We start from the raw sequence: 18,767 nt of genomic DNA, 5'->3' as shown, positions 1-18,767 counted from the left end.
TTAGTGTACCGACTTCTAACAACATCTGAACGCAAAGAGAGAATGCAAGTACTTTTTTATATATTTACAAGTTCATCGATGCTACTAAAAAATGTTTACATTTTTCCATCGTAACACAAAAAATTATAATCAGAAAAATAAATCAGTTATCCGGGTTCAATTTTCAAGTTGAATTTTGTAAAAAGTCTCTTTTCTATTTTTTTTTTCAAAAGCCTACAATTAGATAGTAGTTGTGAACCTAATTACTATTATTATTTAAGCAGATTAATGTGCTTAAATAATTTTTGACAACGCATTGATTAAAAAAAAAGAAAAGAAGTTTTTTACTTTCCAGGTACAAATATTAATCAAGATCCGGTTAAACCGATTCAAGTTTAAATGGGGCGTCACAACGAGAGTACCATAAAGAAACTCAAAAGACTAACACTCTATAACTTGCTACAAGAGTATAACTTGCTAACAGTCTATAACTTGCTAACAGCAAGTCAAAAGTATATTTGTTAAAAAGTTTCTTCGCCTCGTAGTATTTTTATTCATAGAATGATAAAATTTTATTAATAGAAATATCAGTTTAAAATAAAGATTTGCGTTAAATTCAACAACAACGCCAAGAAAAATAAACAATACAGCATCAATATCAACAGCGACAACAACAAACAATAAAACAGCATCAACATTTGCGACGACGACAACTTACAATAACACAATTAAACTTAAAAAAGAAAAAGAAAAGGTTGTTACTAAATACATCAAAATGATTTTGAAAAGGTGTTTTAAACACAGTATATAATATATATTGTATATTATTATATAATTTAATATGTTAATTATTAATTCAATTATAATAAATTGTACACTTTCAATAACGCTTTAAACGTGGAAGTAAGTTTTTTTATTTCGAAAAACTTTTCTTTTTTTCATTTTGTTTCAAAACATTGAATAAAGATGATTTAATAGGGAAATATTAAAAAAATTAATTGAAATATAATTGTTAAAATATTTATAAAGAAACTTAAATCATCAGCTCCTGACAAATATTTCAAAAACATTATAATGTTTTTGAAATATTTGTCAGGATTTTTGTAAATATTATCATCAGAATTTGATAACTAGCGAGCACGGTTTTATATGCCTAATAATAGTTATATAATATTCAAATCTATATTTAAAATATTATTTAAAATAAACAATTCTTTTGATTAAATATTATTTCTAGTGATCTCAGAAATTGAAAGTTGGATGATTTGCTGGCGGATATGCGGAAGAAACAAGCTTTTTCAAATCCTTTCAGCTAAAATAAAAAAAAAATAATTAAAAACTTAATTTTTGTAATGTACTTTGTTAAACAAACCATAATGTCCGAGAAACTGTTTTATTATATATACTTATATAATAGTTATATATATTTATTAATATTTATATCGTTTTTTCAAATATTTCACAAAATATTACAAAATTTACGATTAAATGTTTAATGATTTAAATCTCATAAAATATAAAGCAGACTAAAGTGTTTTTTTATCAAAAGATTAAAAATTAATTTGACATTTTGCACTAACTAGAGATTAGCAATGAGTGCCACAGCTATTGGGTCAGAGGCCATAATTACTCCCCCCCTCCCCCAACAATCTCCCGCACCTCCCCCTCCCCACGCAAAAACAACAACCAGTCATTAGATATTTTCAGCATATTATTCTAAATTTAAATTCATCAACTGGTTTTCAATTTTATTTAATAGCTTTTTAACTTTCAAAAGTTATGGCCATGTAAAATCTCCACCCTATAAGAAGCACACTTTTAGGGGTATTTTTTGTTCCCAGGCTCCAACCATCACAATTTTTTTGCGAAACATTTTTAATTGACATAAGCATGAACATACTTAAGTTTAGAATTTACGCAATGTCTGAAATATCATATCCGAAACATCAAAAAATCTTGCCTGCGGGCCTGAATTTATACATGATCATTAACATCATTGTCACGATCATCATAATGATAATAATTTAAAAAAAGTTTATTAATAAGTTCATTATAATTTGTAAGAATTTGAAGGCGTATTGGACAGTGATCTATTCAAAATGATCTTCTCTTTCAAAATAGATGTTTTGATTTCTTTTTTTTTTTAAATAAATATTTATAAAACATTGTATTCATTTAAACTTAAAACAACAACAGCAACAACAAAAATCATTTAAATTTAATAAATTTAAATGATTTTTGATTTTTAAATTTATTAAAGTATTAAAACTTTTTAGTATGGTTTATATAGCCTACCTGTAAACAAGTGCAACATCTGTTTATAAAATGATAAACTTTTAAAAGAATTTCCTTGATTTAAATGTTGAAATAAAATATCAGGTAACTATTTATAATTTATATATATATATATATATATATATATATATATATATATATATATATATATATATATATATATATATATAATTAATACTATGATTTCTTTTTATTTTTTTGAATGTTTATAAAATAATCTATATTTTCCGTTTTGACATGTTTTTGCAAATTGATCGATGACGTCTTTGGTTGTCATTATAATTTTGCAATAAATACTCTCATTAATGCTAAACCATTATGACCCGTTTGAGTTCCTTAAATAAGTTTTCAAACAAAGAAATTAACTTTCCCCTGCTGCAGTCGATTTTTGATGGCATTTCAAAACTGTAGAGAAAATTTGATATAATTGATACATATGGTATTCAAAGATTAGTCGGAAAAAAAGAAAATATTTTTTCTTCTTCAAAACACTACAAAAAAAAGTAAATGAGTTCCACACAAATTTTTCAATTTTTTCAAAGGAAATACAAATATATTGATATTGATCTTTTTCAAAGTGTAAAGTTAGATTGTTAGGAATAAGTTGAAATACGTGGTAAATGAGGGTCTCCGTCAAATATAACATTTTACTCAGTTTTTCGAGTTAAAAAAAGCCTTCACGTTGACGTCGGTCAAAAAGTCAAAACGAACCGTTTAAACTTTCTCTTTTGAGGTTCTTTATTAGTTACCTAGTTGAAAACTAAAGTGTTCGAGTTTGAGTTGGTAAAGCCGAATTATATGGTACAGAATAAGAAAAAAAAAATGTTTATTAATTTCAAAGTTATTTTGTAAACTTTTAATGAGTATTTATTGTGCAACAAATATTAGGTTGTTGAACAACAACATGAGTTTATAAAAATTTCATTGCACAATCAAAAAACTGTTAAAAAACAATGAGATGTTTTAATGACTGATATCTTATAACTTTTAATTTGATTTTTATCTTAAATACAAAATAATAATTATTTTAAAAAATTTTTAAAATTGTTTTATAACAAATTTGTGCTAATTGGGAGACTAGATGTGGTGATTTTTTAAACAGTTTTATCCGAAACTAGTTGTCGCAGATGAACAGTAATTTCACTTCATATAAAAACACATTATTTTGAATTAAATTTTTTTAAGTAAGTTAATAATTTTGGTTACAAAAAAGCAGAAACCTACAATGCTGGCTGCAAAAAAATTGATAGTTTTTTTAATTTTTTTATAAACTTGTGACAAATTTAAAGCTCTTTCTCCAATTACAATCGTTTGATGATTAAAAGAAAATCTACTTAACTGCTTTTCTTATTAAAACCTATTCATCTTATTAAAGCATCTTGTTGACCCTCTCGAGAAATTAGTTTATTGTGTTTAATTTTGATTTCTGTTATATTATTAATAATAATCAACACATTTGGTTTTGACGTAACAGCAATTGCTTTTAAAAAAATTTAACGTACGCCGCTCATAAATAGTTTAAAAAGTTTTCGCTTTTAAAGCTTTTAATTGTTTAGTGTTAATAAATAAAAGTGTTAATAAATAATAGTGTTAATAAAATAAAACCTTCGAACAAATTCTTTTATTTGTTGAAAGGTTTAATTTAAAAACTAAAAAAAAGTTTTGATATTGTTAGTATCTGACGTATTTTTGAGTGAGAGCTATCGAAATATTTTCAAGAGTGTTGAACATTTTACCGTATATCATACTGTTTCATGAACCTTTAAAGTGAGTATTAAATTGAGTATTTAAATGAGCATTTAAAGCTTTAAGTTTTTAAAAGCAATTAAATTTTAAAGTTGTCTAAAAAAATTAAATACTTATTCAAACTTTTTAATTTAAACAAAATAAGGAAAAAATTATTCATTCTGAAGAATACTGATGGGACCAGTGACGGATTAAATCTTTTTTTTTTCTTGGGGCCGGAGCTATTTTAAAGCAAGAGACCACTTTCCATGTCATTAATCAAAGATTTTACTTTGAGAGTTTCTTTTTAAAAAATTTTTTATTTTGAATCGTTTCTCCAAAAACTGCATTAACTTTAATTAACTTTTTTTTTTCAAAGCGAAAAAAAAAACTTATTCGTAAATAAATAAGATATATGAATATATTTAACTTAATGTATTTATAAATCTTATGTTTCATTTATATGTGGAAAAAGAGTTTAACCTTAAAAAGGATTTATGTATTTTGAAACCCATTAACTAATACACCTTAAAAAATTAGTTTTGCAAAAGAACCGTTTTGTAAAACCAAATTTATCCAAGCTAATAATATCGTTGTTTCTCTGGAATAACATTATTTTAATTTGCCGATTTCTTCCTGTCAAAAATAAAGTACCAAAAACATTTTTCAATTAATCCTTTTGAATACTTTTGATAGAGCTAAATGTATTTATAAAAACATTAAATTTTTAGACGTGTATGAAACTTTATTTTTACTTGTATTTTTATTGCATATATATATATATATATATATATATATATATATATATATATATATATATATATATATATATATATATATATATATATATATATATATATATATATATTTGATAATAGTTTTTGGCGGTAAGTTATGATTTTCTATCGGTTTGTTTTTATTGTTTTTTTAAAGCTTATATATATATTTATTTCTTTATATGTTGTAAACGTTTTTAATATGTATTAACACGAACAAAAAAAGTGTAAAAATAAAAAACAAAATGTATACAAAGTATTATAACCAAATCTATTCATAAATATTATTGATACACGACCTTACAACGAAATGCGCAAATGTACGATATATTTATGCCTAATGATACAAGCCCGTACCGTTAAAATTTTTAGGAGGATCGTTTTTAAAAAAAACGGCAGGAAATAAAACTTTTGCTCAATTTTTACAAAACTTGTGTGAAACAAAGAGAATGATATACATTAGTAATGTTGTCAAAGAATAAATTAAGTTTGAAACGGAATCATGCACGGAACAGAAAAATGCAAATTTTAGTTACTAGATAAAAAACCTTTAATTCCTCAAAAATATAAGTTTTAACAGTATTTATATATTATTTTAAATTAGTTTTTATATATTAGTAGAGATTCCAAAAAGTGCTATTCTGTAATAGCACTATGTACCAATAGAGTCGTAGTAATCGCTTATATGCAGTTCAAGCACAGAACGCATGAAAATTGCAAGTTTGTCAAGTTTATGTAGTTAGTTTTATGAAAACAAATGGCTTGCCAGTATTTTAATTAAAAAATTATATCCTTACAACTCATATTTAATATATTTTCAATGAGAAATAGCAGTAATCAACTATTTCTAGCGGAGTTTAAAAAGTTAATGTATATTTTTCAAATTATTGCGACATAAGTAGACTAAGGTTTTAGAACATGAGTGTTATGGTTATTATGAGGGTATTATTAAAATGGGAATATTTTCAAAAATAACTATGCTGGAACTAACATTTTTGAGAATAAACAATTTTTAGGGATCACTATTCATGATTCAATTAGATATTTGGGCACCCGAAATTTTTTTATTAAAAACACTTAGATTTTAAAAAAGTAGCAAAAGTGCTCATATTACCGAGACCACTTGGTAATATGAGCACTTTAAACCAGCTCAAAAAAAGAAGATTAACTAAGTAAAAAAATACCAACCTGACAATTAGAACTAACTTGTGGAATACAATGATTCGTTATTAGCAAAACTTTTCATTAAAAGATCAAAATTAAGTCATTTTTTATTGAAACAATACTACTTTCAATTTTATTAACTCAAACCTTTAAACGATAAATTTACAAATTTTTTGAACTTAAATTACAGAAAGATATTTAATATTTTTATAAAACTAAAATTTTTTACTACGTTTTACTTTTATTTAAAAAGCAAGTAAAACCACTGCAATTTTAGTACTTTAAAGCAATTTCAATGAAAAACACTGGGTAACTTAAGCTTGCTCATATTACACAATAATGGTATCTTTAAATAAAATCAAAAACAAATGTTTCTATGGATTATTTTTCAAGGAAAAATGGAACGGATTTCTAGCTAACATACTTTTCTTTATGAAATATTAAATTTCATTATTTTAGCAAAAAATTGAACAGTGTTTTAATTAGATGAAAGCCGCTAATTACTGCAAATAAATTTACACTAATTATACTGATTCCTGTTATCACTACATAAAGTCGATTCAAAAAATACAAACTAACTTCAACTTTCGTGCTTACATCTTAGAAATCTCTTGATATGCTCATATTACCAAGGTGCTCATATTATCCGAATCTATCCTATATTCTTTAGTCCCAGCTACTAATTATTAAAACAAAAAGAAAAAATTACGCACAGAAATGGAATTCCCCACGTGGCATTATGAAGCTCAAATCATTATAGTTAAAAAACGATTTAAAAGCAGTAAAAAAAAAAACTCCTTATTTGTAAAAAAAAAAATTAATTGGTTAGAAAAGAAGCCTGAATAGTGAGTCAAAAAAAAAAAAACGTTCGTAGAGAATATAATTTTTTTTCTATACTTTATTAGCGAATTTCAGAGTTGTTATAGCTGAAGAGCACTTGCATTAAAATGGCTCAATTAATCAACTTGAAAAACATCCAATCAGTAGTATTGTATGGCTCATACAAGAGCACTTGCAGTATAATGGCTCATGTAATCAATTTGATGTTATTACCACTTGTTCTAAACACATTGGAAACAGTTAAATTTTACATTGTTATCAATGTCAAAAAATATATATATTTGCGACTCTTTTCGTTTCAAAACCATTTTATTAAAAAACATTTCAAATTTTAAAATAAGTATAATATTCTCTCTTTATTAATAATATTATGTAAATAAAAAAATTGTGCTTTTTTTTTACAAGTTTGATTAAAAAAACAGGTTTAATTTGCATGAGACTAAGTTGAAAAATATAATTATGTTGCATAACTTTAACTTTAACAACACGACGAGTCAACAAGACAAATTTAAAAAATCATTTTGTTTTTATGGTTTCAAGCCATTGCTTAACAAAACATTCAAATTCTTTCTTAAAATTCCATTAACCTTTTACACTGAAACATTGATGAACGAGATAAACTTTGTCTAATATTTCAAAAAGAATAAATAATCATACGCCTCCTAATAATCTGATTATATTAAAGTTTAAATTTGCATTGTTCCACGGAACAACGCACACATAACTTTTTTTAATATTATTCGGTGGGCACACATAACTTTTTTTTATGTACACCTTGTCATTATCTTGCAAAAATCTTTCTTTAAAATTTGACAACAATGACTGGTTTTAAAAATATTATCAATTATATGTGTTAGTTTTAAATTCTTATGTTACATATCATTTGGTATCAATTCAACTAATTTTTTAAACTGAAAAAATATTAGTCTTGGTGGCATCAGCTACGGATTTTATGTTTAATAATCTCACAATTTAATTAATATTAACAGTTGTATCATAAATAAGTTAAACTACTATGAAGTAATACTTCCGGTATTAAGAGAATAATAAAAAATTTATGAAAAACAACTTTATCTCCTAAGCAACAATTATAAAAAAAAAAAAACTACTCCACTGTGAGACAGAGATTCGCTATACTCTTTTTATAGAAAACAAAATAATTCAACGATTCATGAAAAAAACTAATCTTAAACTGGCGATAATGAAATTTTAATAAATAGCAAACACTGCAAAAAATAACCTAAAAGACTATTACTAAAATAAATTTTGTTTTTTAATTTGCAGAAAATTCAATCTTTTATTCGTTTAACAGGTTCTAATTTTGATTTATAATCAATAACAGCATTAAAGGTTTTACGTTGTTTTTTTTTAGGTGCCCCAAGAAGTCCGTACGGTCTTATCACAGAGCACCGCGGGTGAGCATTTAATCGGAAGTTCACGGCTCCTTACAAACCGATATCGCAAAACTTACCCAGAGGTGGGGTTTGAACCACAGATCCTTTGTTTCTGTGGTAAGTGCGCTACCACTGCGCCATAGCTGCTCAAATACGTTTGTATGTTAAAAAAACGATATGTACGAAAAATATATTTTCATTTAATCAAAATCAGAAAATTAAAATCAAAAGCCAAACATATTTTGCTATGCCAAAATATATTGGCATATCAAATTATTTTGCTACGCATGCCTTATAAACTAAAGTTTCTGGTTTTAAATCCCTATTTTTTTACGGTTTTAAGTCTATATACACTGAGCCTCTGGTGTTCAGGAGCTTTAAAAATGATAAATGACATGATCTGTAATTAGAAAAAAAATCATGAGATTTAACGACTTAGAATTTATTGTTATTTTATACTCTTATATATAAGAATATACTCCAGTATCAAAAACATTTTTCATATACGTCTTTCCCTAAAAGTAGTCTTATTTTTAGAGCTCCTTGCACTAAAAACTAGGAAAAATAACTATTTTATGACTTACAAATTCAGAGTTATTTTTGGAACTCAGCAATTCTGAGGGAGTTTTTGCCGCAATATCCAATAATATAAAATTATTTTTAAAATAGCGTAATACACCTAACATCTGTAACCATGGGCTTGATATTTTAATAGCATAGTTCTCCGAACTGCGTTTGATTATCTAGTTCTGATTATAAATAACTTTACTGTTACAAAAACTTTTAATATTGAAGAATATACAATAGCTTTTTTTTTTTATTTCTTTGTAAATATTACAACATGCTCAATGACATTTTAATAAAAATTTAAGGAAAATAGAGAAAAGATTTATAATTCATTAGAGTTTAATGCAGTTGCATTTATTTTTACAGTTGCATTTTAGATTAAAAATAAATAAAAATAATGCTAGTTTATTATGCACTTTCTATTAAAAGTCCATTTTGCTTATAATATAATCCTTCATAAAATTTTATTGCAATATTTCCTGAAAAGCAATCTCCTTATTGAACATCAGATTAATTGAGATTTTGAGGGTTTGAGAGAATCATTAAATATAGTTATTGTACGGCTGTTTTTGAGCGTTGTTACTCAAGTGTATATTGCGTTGTTACTCTAGTATATAAAACATTATGTGAGTGCCAATATTAAAAAAAAACTTTGTTTATAAAAAAAGGCTTCATTATGAAGCTGTTTTATTTCCTACCTTATCATCTTCCCTGACTATATAAAACTTATCTACATCTTACCTACAAAAACAACTAAAACTTGTATACACATTAGGGGGCATCCATAAAACATGTACGCAGTAAAATCACTAATTTCTGATCACCCCTCAACCTTGTACGCATCAATTATTACACAATCAATCTCCCCTCGTCCCTAACGCATAACTTGTTAAAAACATTTAAAACAAAAAAACTTTTACATAATATAAAATTGATTTTCAAACTCGTAAAATTCAAGGCTTTTGGTAAACAACAAAAATAGAAATCAAAAAGTGAGAAAAAAATATTCAAACCACGTATATACATTTATACACATTCGTACGTTTTTGGATAACCCCCTTTTCCTATACCTGCGTAAGTACTTTACAGAAGATACCTTATTTTGATTTTATTTTCTTCAGATATTCAACTTGGCAAAAAACAAAAGTTATTTGGTTAGAGTGACACTTAACTTTTGCATTATGAATAATCTAGCCAAACTAGGCGGATCAGACAAGATATAAAATTATTTAAAAAATCATTACTTCAATTTTCAAAGATTTATTTTATATATATATATATATGTATGTATATATATATATATATATATATATATATATATATATATATATATATATATATATATATATATATATATATATATATACACACATACATACATACGTACATACATACGTACATACATACATACATACATACATACATGCATACATACATACATACATACATACATACATACATACATACATACATACATACATACATACATACATACATACATACATACATACATACATATGTATATATATATATATATATATATATATATATATATATATATATATATATATATATATATATATATATATATATATATATATATATATATATTTGTTAGCTTTAAAATTTTAATTTTAGATGCTAATTTGATTTAATATTACGGTAAAAAGCAAATAATATAATATACAATACCAAAATTTCGCATACTTAGGTGATTATTTGCCGCAAACATCACAAAATCTGATCAGATGGCTTTTACAAAAATAATAACGACAATTTGGGAAGCTATTTGTTTTGTTTAAAAAATAGTAATAATTTGTGCAACAATTTAATATTATATTTTTCTTTGTTTTTTGTTTTCACTTAAATTTTACTTTAACAATTTACACATTTTTGTGCAAGTTGTAAAGTAAAATTTAAGTTTTTAAACTTGTTTAAATATTAGCAGATTTACTCTAACTGTATTAGGTAATTTATATTAATTGTTTGTAAAATGTTTCTTTAGTGATAAAATGTCTGACTTAATTTTTTACAACCTAGCCGTAAGGGGTACCGTTAAAACTTTAATAAATGCATTTTATTTAAAAAAAAACTAGTTTATTTTTACTCAACAATTTATCAGACCCTAAACCACTGAGAAAATCCAATGACATATTTTTGTTGCTTTTGTGTTTTCTTTTTTTTTTTTTTTTTCTTTCTCCTCTTGATTTTGTGTCTTTTTCTTTTCTTTAAACATCTTGATATTTAAAAAAATCTATTCCACTTGCATAATGCGGTGTCTTAACAAGCTTCTTTGAATCTTTTCTGCTCGCAAAACATATTTGATGAAGCAGGTTTTTCAAAAAAAAAAATTGTAAAAACTAAATGATGCTGCGGTCAATTTAAAGCCAAAAACCATAGTCATTATATTCAAAAAAATTTGATTCTCCGGGATTGATTTCTATTAGATACTTTTATAATTGTCGGTGACAGATTTTGAATCTTGAGGTAAATCAAATTTATTAACTTAAATCTTATGCGACTTTAATACTTATAAAGAAAGTTAAACTTTAACGTGATGCTATGTTTCAATTAAAATATAAATATTTTTTTAATTCAATAATAACCTATTTTTTACAACTACAATAATCATTGCCAACGACACCCGAGGAGGGAACGGGGAGCTAGAGGTCACGTGCGCCACCCACTTTTTATTCTAAAAGACCTCAAGGATTCTAAAGGATTTCATGATTTAGAAGAAATTTTTTAGAAATTTATTATTGTGCTACCCCACTTCGAAACCTGTGTCGTCGGCATCGATTTTTTAAAAAATAAGTGATAAAAATAAATTGCGGATTTATTTGTCGGTGATAAAATAATCTGCAAATTTTTTTATTAGCAATTGTTTGAGCAGGTATGTTATGCTTTAGATTCGTCTTTCTCCATAAAAGTTAAATCTTGAATACCAGTGGTTTCTTTTTTTTGGCGCTTCTGTCGTTTTTTAAAGCACTTGTCCTTATTTTAGATCACTTGTCCTTAGTCGCTTGACAATAACAACTTGGGTTACATGACTAGAATTCGCTCTGGATGAAAAAAGATTATATTAACTAAAACGTAAAGCAATGTTGTGATAAAATTGCCGCCAGTGTGATTTTTTTGAGTAAAAAAAATCACACTGACTATTGTACAATATTTGATGTTGCTCTCCAACTTATAATATCATTATAAATTATTATTTTAAAAAGGTATAAAATAGCATATTTTATGATTAAAAGAAAGTATTATTTGTTTATATATATATATATATATATATATATATATATATATATATATATATATATATATATATATATATATATATATATATATATATATATATATATATATATATATATATATATATATATATATATATATATATATGTGAAAGAAAAACATTTACACTGTAAATGCTAGACGTGTCTTAGACACGTATTTACTGAGTATCTAAAATAAATAGAAAAAAATTGTCTAGCTTCAGAGTTGTTTGTTGTTTCGCTTCAGAGTTGTTTGATGTTTCGCTTCATAGTTGTTTGTTGTTTCGCTTCAAAGTTGTTTAATGTTTATGCTTTTAGTATAATCTTAGTTTTGTATTTAATTTATAATATATAATTTATAATTTGATAGTTTTCTTTTTATTGCTTTTAAAAAATTTCATTTTGCAAAATCTTTTTAAATAATCTTTTTTTTTTAAGAATAATTTGCAAAACAAATATATAGCTTTCACTTGCATGCTGATTATTAACATGACAACTTTTAGGTAAATTGCACACGATTTAAATTATAATGTAATTTTTGAACACACAAAAACTCTAAAATAAAATCGTATATATCTGTAACAGGTTCTTATATTTTTGATGTCTAAAAAACAGAATTTACCACTTGCATTTTTTGTGTCCATTCAAACAAAATTTAATTGAGAGCGTTAGCATATTCTATGCATAACTTGTGTAAAGTTGAGAGCATTAGCATACTTTATGCATGACTTGTATGAAGTATTTACTAATAAGTAGATAAATAGCCATGTTATTTTTTTTTAATTATATGTACTATTAATTTAAACATAATTTGAGTTTATATTGGTGACATAATTCCACTATGCCTGCTGAAGCTCAATATGCTGATATTGGTAACATGGTTGGCGTTCTTGTCAAACCTCTATTCTAACGTCATGCGTCCTTCATGTCCGCTAACGCCTAGGGGGTCAGATAAATTTGTATATTTATAGGGATAGGCGCAACATACATTAAATGAATTAAATAAAGAGCGTACATACATTAAATGAATTAAATAGGGATAGACACGGTTAGTTTATATACATTGACTGAGGGTTTGGGCTTTGGCAGGTAGTAATGCGAATTTAACAAAAGAGTCTGCCCTAAACTTTTTTCTAAATACTGCAAATGTTACTGAAAATTAAAAAATAGATTCAAGTATCTTTATCCATATTCTATTTGCAATTAGACCAAAATTTAAAAGCGACATTTTTGTATATTGTCATTTGACAGTTTAAACCCAAAACTTGTAATTTAAACTTTGTAAAAATTTGATTAAAGTAAAAAAATCAATGAAACAAAAAATGATAAAATGAATACGATACGATATATACGATAAATACATTATATATTAAAATCCACTACAAAAGAGAGGGGCTTGTTGGCAGCAAGGGTAAATTGAAAATTGCGTTTATCTTCAGAGCCTTTCATTAGAAAGTGTTTGAAGTTACATGGAATCTTCTTAATTGACCATTTCATTTATCACTGTAATATTGTAAAGATTCGCGCAGGTGTAAGGAGATATTAAGATTTATGTGTTTATTTAGTGTTTTTCGGGCAAAAACGTAACATTTTACTTTGCAAAGAAAATAGCATTTACTACAAAAAAAAAAGTACTTTCAAATAATTTTTTTTTAACTAATTTTTTTTAACAACATTTGGAAATTCATTGTTTTATAAAAAAAATAAAAAAAGGGCTACAGAGCTTAAAGAGTAAAAACAGAGGCAACCAGCCCCGGTCACAGAATATGCCAGCAGCAACACCTTGTAACCGTATAGCTAACAATCTTATCACTATAGTAGAGGCTTTATGTTTAAAAGGTTAACTTGTTGCTAGCTATATAAGCATAGAGAATCTCATAGCATAAGAATAAAGCACCACAACGATAACGAAGGGTAAATTGCTGTTTTTTAATTGTTGCAAATGTCACTAACTTTCTATATGATATTCTACTGTTCTGGTTGCCATTAACAACGGGCTGCATTAATAAATTGGAAATGGTAAAAAAAAAAGAAGAATTTTCCTCCTTTATTTTATAATTACTCTTCTAATGAACTTAAAGCTGAGAGTGGTAAAAGAAAATACCTTTGATTTTAGAAAAATAGATTACTTATAATGATTATAACAAAACTTAATCCATTTATGTTACATATGTACATAAATTATCTTTATATACATAAATTATGTTTATATGCATAAATTATGTATATAAAATTTGAATACAGTATAGTTTATAAATTTTATACTTTACGATAAAAAATTTATAAGATAAGGTTTAAGAATATGTTTTTAAATATAAAAGTGTACTGGATTGTGAAATTTTTAAAATAATTGTAAAAAATTTATACGTAATAAAATATTTATTATAAAATGCTTCAAGAGATAAAAAATGTCTACGAGGCTACAAATATCATTAACCACAGCAAGAACCAACGTACAGTAGCGTGCAAGTTTGTTTAAAAGCTTTTTGTAAGAGCTACTGATATTTATCGATGCAGCGACTAACGTAACAAATGCAATAAAAAATCTTTCTTTTGTTTAGCATTTTAAGGTTCAAGATACAAGATCCTATAAATTTTTAACATTATTTAAATATTGGTTAAAGTAATAATTTAAATTTAGTTTAGGTTTTAATTTATTGATATTGAATTTTGTTTGAATTTACTACTTGTTCATCTCTTAAAAATTTAACAAGGTTTAAAATATATAAAAAATTCAAATTTAGAATATAAAGCTCATAATGATAGTTTTTACAATAGTAAAAACTTTTAAAAATGTTTTTTCAACATTTAATAAAACCGGATATCAGACAGGATCGTACTTTAATTAAACCGGATATTTCTTAATAGTAGAAGCATTTGATAGATCATCCTGAGTATTGTTCATGAATATAAACGTGTCACAATATTTATGTATATACAAATGAGATGCACGTGTTGTGACAGTTTTTGCTTTAAATTTGGATATTTACTTGGTAATTATTTTAACTGATGTCTATTTGTTTTATTTAGATATTTACTAAAGATAAGTTGACTACTTGTTTGATGCTCTCCAAAAAAAGACAGTTAAAACTTTTTGACACAACAAATGTTATAATAATTGTAAATGAATCTTGTAAATAAATAAAGAGTAAATAATTTGTAAAGTGACCTTATATAAAAAGTCATGCATATGTAAAGTTACCTTTCTTAAAAAGACATATACCGCAAAATCGCGGTATATGTCCTTTTATGAAAGATAATTATTTTTATTAAAATTTTAGATTTTAATAAAATAATTTGCTTATTTTATTAAAATCTAAAATAAGCAAACTATTAAAATAAATGATCAAGTTTAATCTTAGTATTATTAAGAATCACCAAATTATATTTACAAAAAAATAATTGTTAATTTTTGAACATGAACTACTTTTTTATATAAATTAGTGAAATTTTGAAATACTCTAAACTTCGGTCATTTACGGATAAACAGCGAAGGAGACAATTAGCAGTAATATTGTGATATGAGATAAGTGTTGCAAATGTAAAGTTTACAGGTAACTTTACTTGTAAATTTACCAGTTAAATTTGACATTTTTATAATGAATAGACACCATGGTATTTTATTCGAATAAAAAACTTGTAATAATTTCAAAACTAACTGACGGTTCTTTGAGTTCTAAAAAATATCAAGCTTGTGACATTTTTTTTGGAGTTAAAATTACAGCTCAACGACAATTATGGATGCGTTGCGAATTCTGTGACAATTGGTTGTGTGGATCTTGCTTTTCTATTATGGTCAACGATACGTGCAAGAATTTCCAATAAACATACAAAGCTCATTTAAGGCAAAGTTGTGTTTTTTTGTTAATTGAAAAAAATACAACTTTGCCTTAAATGAGTTTTTTTGTTAATTGAAAAAATAATTTTATAAATTATTTGAAAAATATATTTTTAATTTTATTAACTAGTGGCGTAGCAAATGTGATATTGGTCAATAAGGTAATAAAATAGTTGATTAATTACAATAGTAATTAAAAGTACTACTACCTATATTTAAAAAAGCCTTTTTTTATGTGCTCCTTCTTGTGCCCCAAAACACTTCTTTTTTTTTTGAGCCCGGGGCGACGCCCTCCTTAGTTACTGATATTACCTGAATTTATATTATAATTTTACAATAAAACAACATTTAAAAATTAGTTTTTATTAATTGCGACGTTAAGTTTGTGATACGTTATTAGTATTTATATAGCGGCCGAACTTATGAGATGGCATTGAAAGTTCGGTCAAAGAAGATGTTTTTATTTTAAACTAAATATTGAGTACTTGTTTTTATTTTTACAATATCTATTATCAATATAACTTTTTGTATGTTTGAGGAAAAAAAATTTAAAACTTTTTATTTATGCGTGATAAATAAATGTTCAAAGCTTAAGTGACCGAACTTTAGGCAATTTTACGGTACAAATTTTTATATAATGCAAAATTGAGTATTTCCCAAGAATTTTTTTTTTTTTTTTAACAGGAATGCCATTGCTAGAATCCACATCTGTATGTTTTTTTTTTTTTAGTTTTTTACAAAGATTTATAAAATAAATCTGAGTAAGGTTATACAGAAAAAAAAGAACGGAAAATAATAAATAAAGTAAAAAATAAAAAAAAGGAACGGATACACTACTTATTAAATAATGGAAATAAGTTAATAAAGAAATTATTTAAAACCCTTATCAGTCCATTTTTATGATAGAACCAACTGGTTAAGAACCTTTTTTTAATACCAAGAAATTATCAAGCGTTTATAATACTTAATCATTATATAAATTCAAACTTACATAATATTTTTATTCTGTATTAACAATATAGTAATAGAATATAACATACAATTGTAAATTATAATAAAAATAAAGATATATTTGAAGAGAAATTAAAAAAAAGTATTTAAAAGTCTTAATTTATTATTTTTACTTTATTATCATCTAACTACTTAATGTTTCCTGTTAACAATTCCTAACAATTACCTTAATTAATTACCTTAATTACCTTAACTGTTCCTAACAATTACCTTGCTATCAAACTGCAGAACTTTTATTTGTTGATGTTGTTGTTAAAAAAAGTTATAACTTTTAATCTAAAATTAATACATTTCAGACGCACTGATAACATTAAAATTTAGCCAAAATTTTAAGATGTTTTCCTGCCATACATCCAATAACGCTTAAACAAATAAAACAGGATTAAATTGGTATATCATTTTTTAAACGAACTTATATTTGTTAGACGTTGTCTTTAAATATTCTTATTGAAAAATGGTTGGCCATAACTGCGTATATAATAGATGCAGCATATAATATATGCAAACATAAGACATTAAGTAAAGTACTTGAAATCAAGTTCTACAAATACTGTTTCAATTCATTCTATAGTGAAAACTGAATCGATTTTTGATGTAAAGCATAAAAACATCAATAATAAAACAAAAGTTTTGCCGTATTTAAAAAATCGCTTTTTACAAAAAAAAACAACCGATTAAAATTGTCCTAATTTGATTAAAATTAATATCAAATAAGGTAATTATATAATCTAAACGTGTTAATTTTTTGTCCGTTTCTAGAAACAAAATTTAATTTTAAAAAGCGTTTGCAAATTCAGACGCTAGTGTTTATACACGCACGCACAAAAATATTGATCGTACAGAGAAAAAGAAAAAAAATCGTTTTTTTTTTAATAATACCAGTGCAATCTGTGGCAAATATTGACTTTCGGTTACTTAAACAAATTAAAAGTTTTTACGCTGCAATAAAATACAATTAAAATAGGTAAACTACTCACTCCAGTATCTGAAACAAAGCCATGTTTATATTTTCATTTAATTATAATATTCACCTTTCGCTTGCATATTCCGAACAAAAAATATGCGTCGTTATAAAAATAAACACATCATTAAACCCATATAAAACAATTCAACCAATTAAAACAAAAACAGCAAGAAAATTACTTCTGTTTATTTTCCATAATTTTTAACACTACAATTGATAAAAACTCAAATTCATTTTATCTCGTATTCGGGTGAATAAACTCGTCATTTGCTCTATTTAAGTTTTTCAAATAATTTCATCGCGTTATTTAAAACAAATTTAAATTATTTACGTTGTTCAAAGCGAAATAAAATTCTATTATAAAACTTTTTTTTTCTAACAACTAGTGTTATTTGAACACATCATTTGTAAATTGTAATTTAAAAACTTTCATAAAGTTAAGTAGAACTTTGGTGACAAAAAAAAGATAAGGCCTCGATTTGAACTAGTTTGTGTTTTCTTTACTCTGATAACCTTCCTTATAACAATAAAAATTATAATCACACAATAGCCACAAAAATAGACAGCTAAATCACACAATAGATTTATAATTAAATTGAACATGGGTTTCTCTGCTACGGAGAGCGAATTTACAAAAAAGTCAATTACTATTAACGTAATAAGTAATAAATATGTGTGTATGTGTGTGATATACATACATACATACATACATACATACATACATACATACATACATATATATATATATATATATATATATATATATATATATATATATATATATATATATATATATATATATATGTATATATATGTATAAAATATATATATATATATATATATATATATATATGTATATATATGTATAAAATATATATATATATATATATATATATGTATATATATGTATAAAATATATATATATATATATATATATAT

General features: G+C 24.8%; 1 long non-coding RNA gene across 1 annotated transcript; it reads right to left on the bottom strand.

Annotated features, from left to right (window-relative positions):
* Nucleotides 1–1,190: 1,190 nt before the first annotated feature.
* Nucleotides 1,191–18,399, bottom strand: LOC124815629 (uncharacterized). The gene is made up of 2 exons (XR_010643311.1): nucleotides 17,842–18,399; nucleotides 1,191–1,291 (listed from the first exon to the last, which is right to left on the bottom strand). It is a non-coding gene; the product is annotated as an uncharacterized LOC124815629 (long non-coding RNA).
* Nucleotides 18,400–18,767: the final 368 nt, after the last annotated feature.

This window comes from Hydra vulgaris, chromosome 13, assembly GCF_038396675.1.
Source record: "Hydra vulgaris chromosome 13, alternate assembly HydraT2T_AEP".
In the NCBI taxonomy this organism is placed as follows: domain Eukaryota; kingdom Metazoa; phylum Cnidaria; class Hydrozoa; order Anthoathecata; family Hydridae; genus Hydra; species Hydra vulgaris.
Note: the sequence above shows the minus strand (reverse complement) of the source record. Positions and strands in the feature narration are given on the sequence as shown.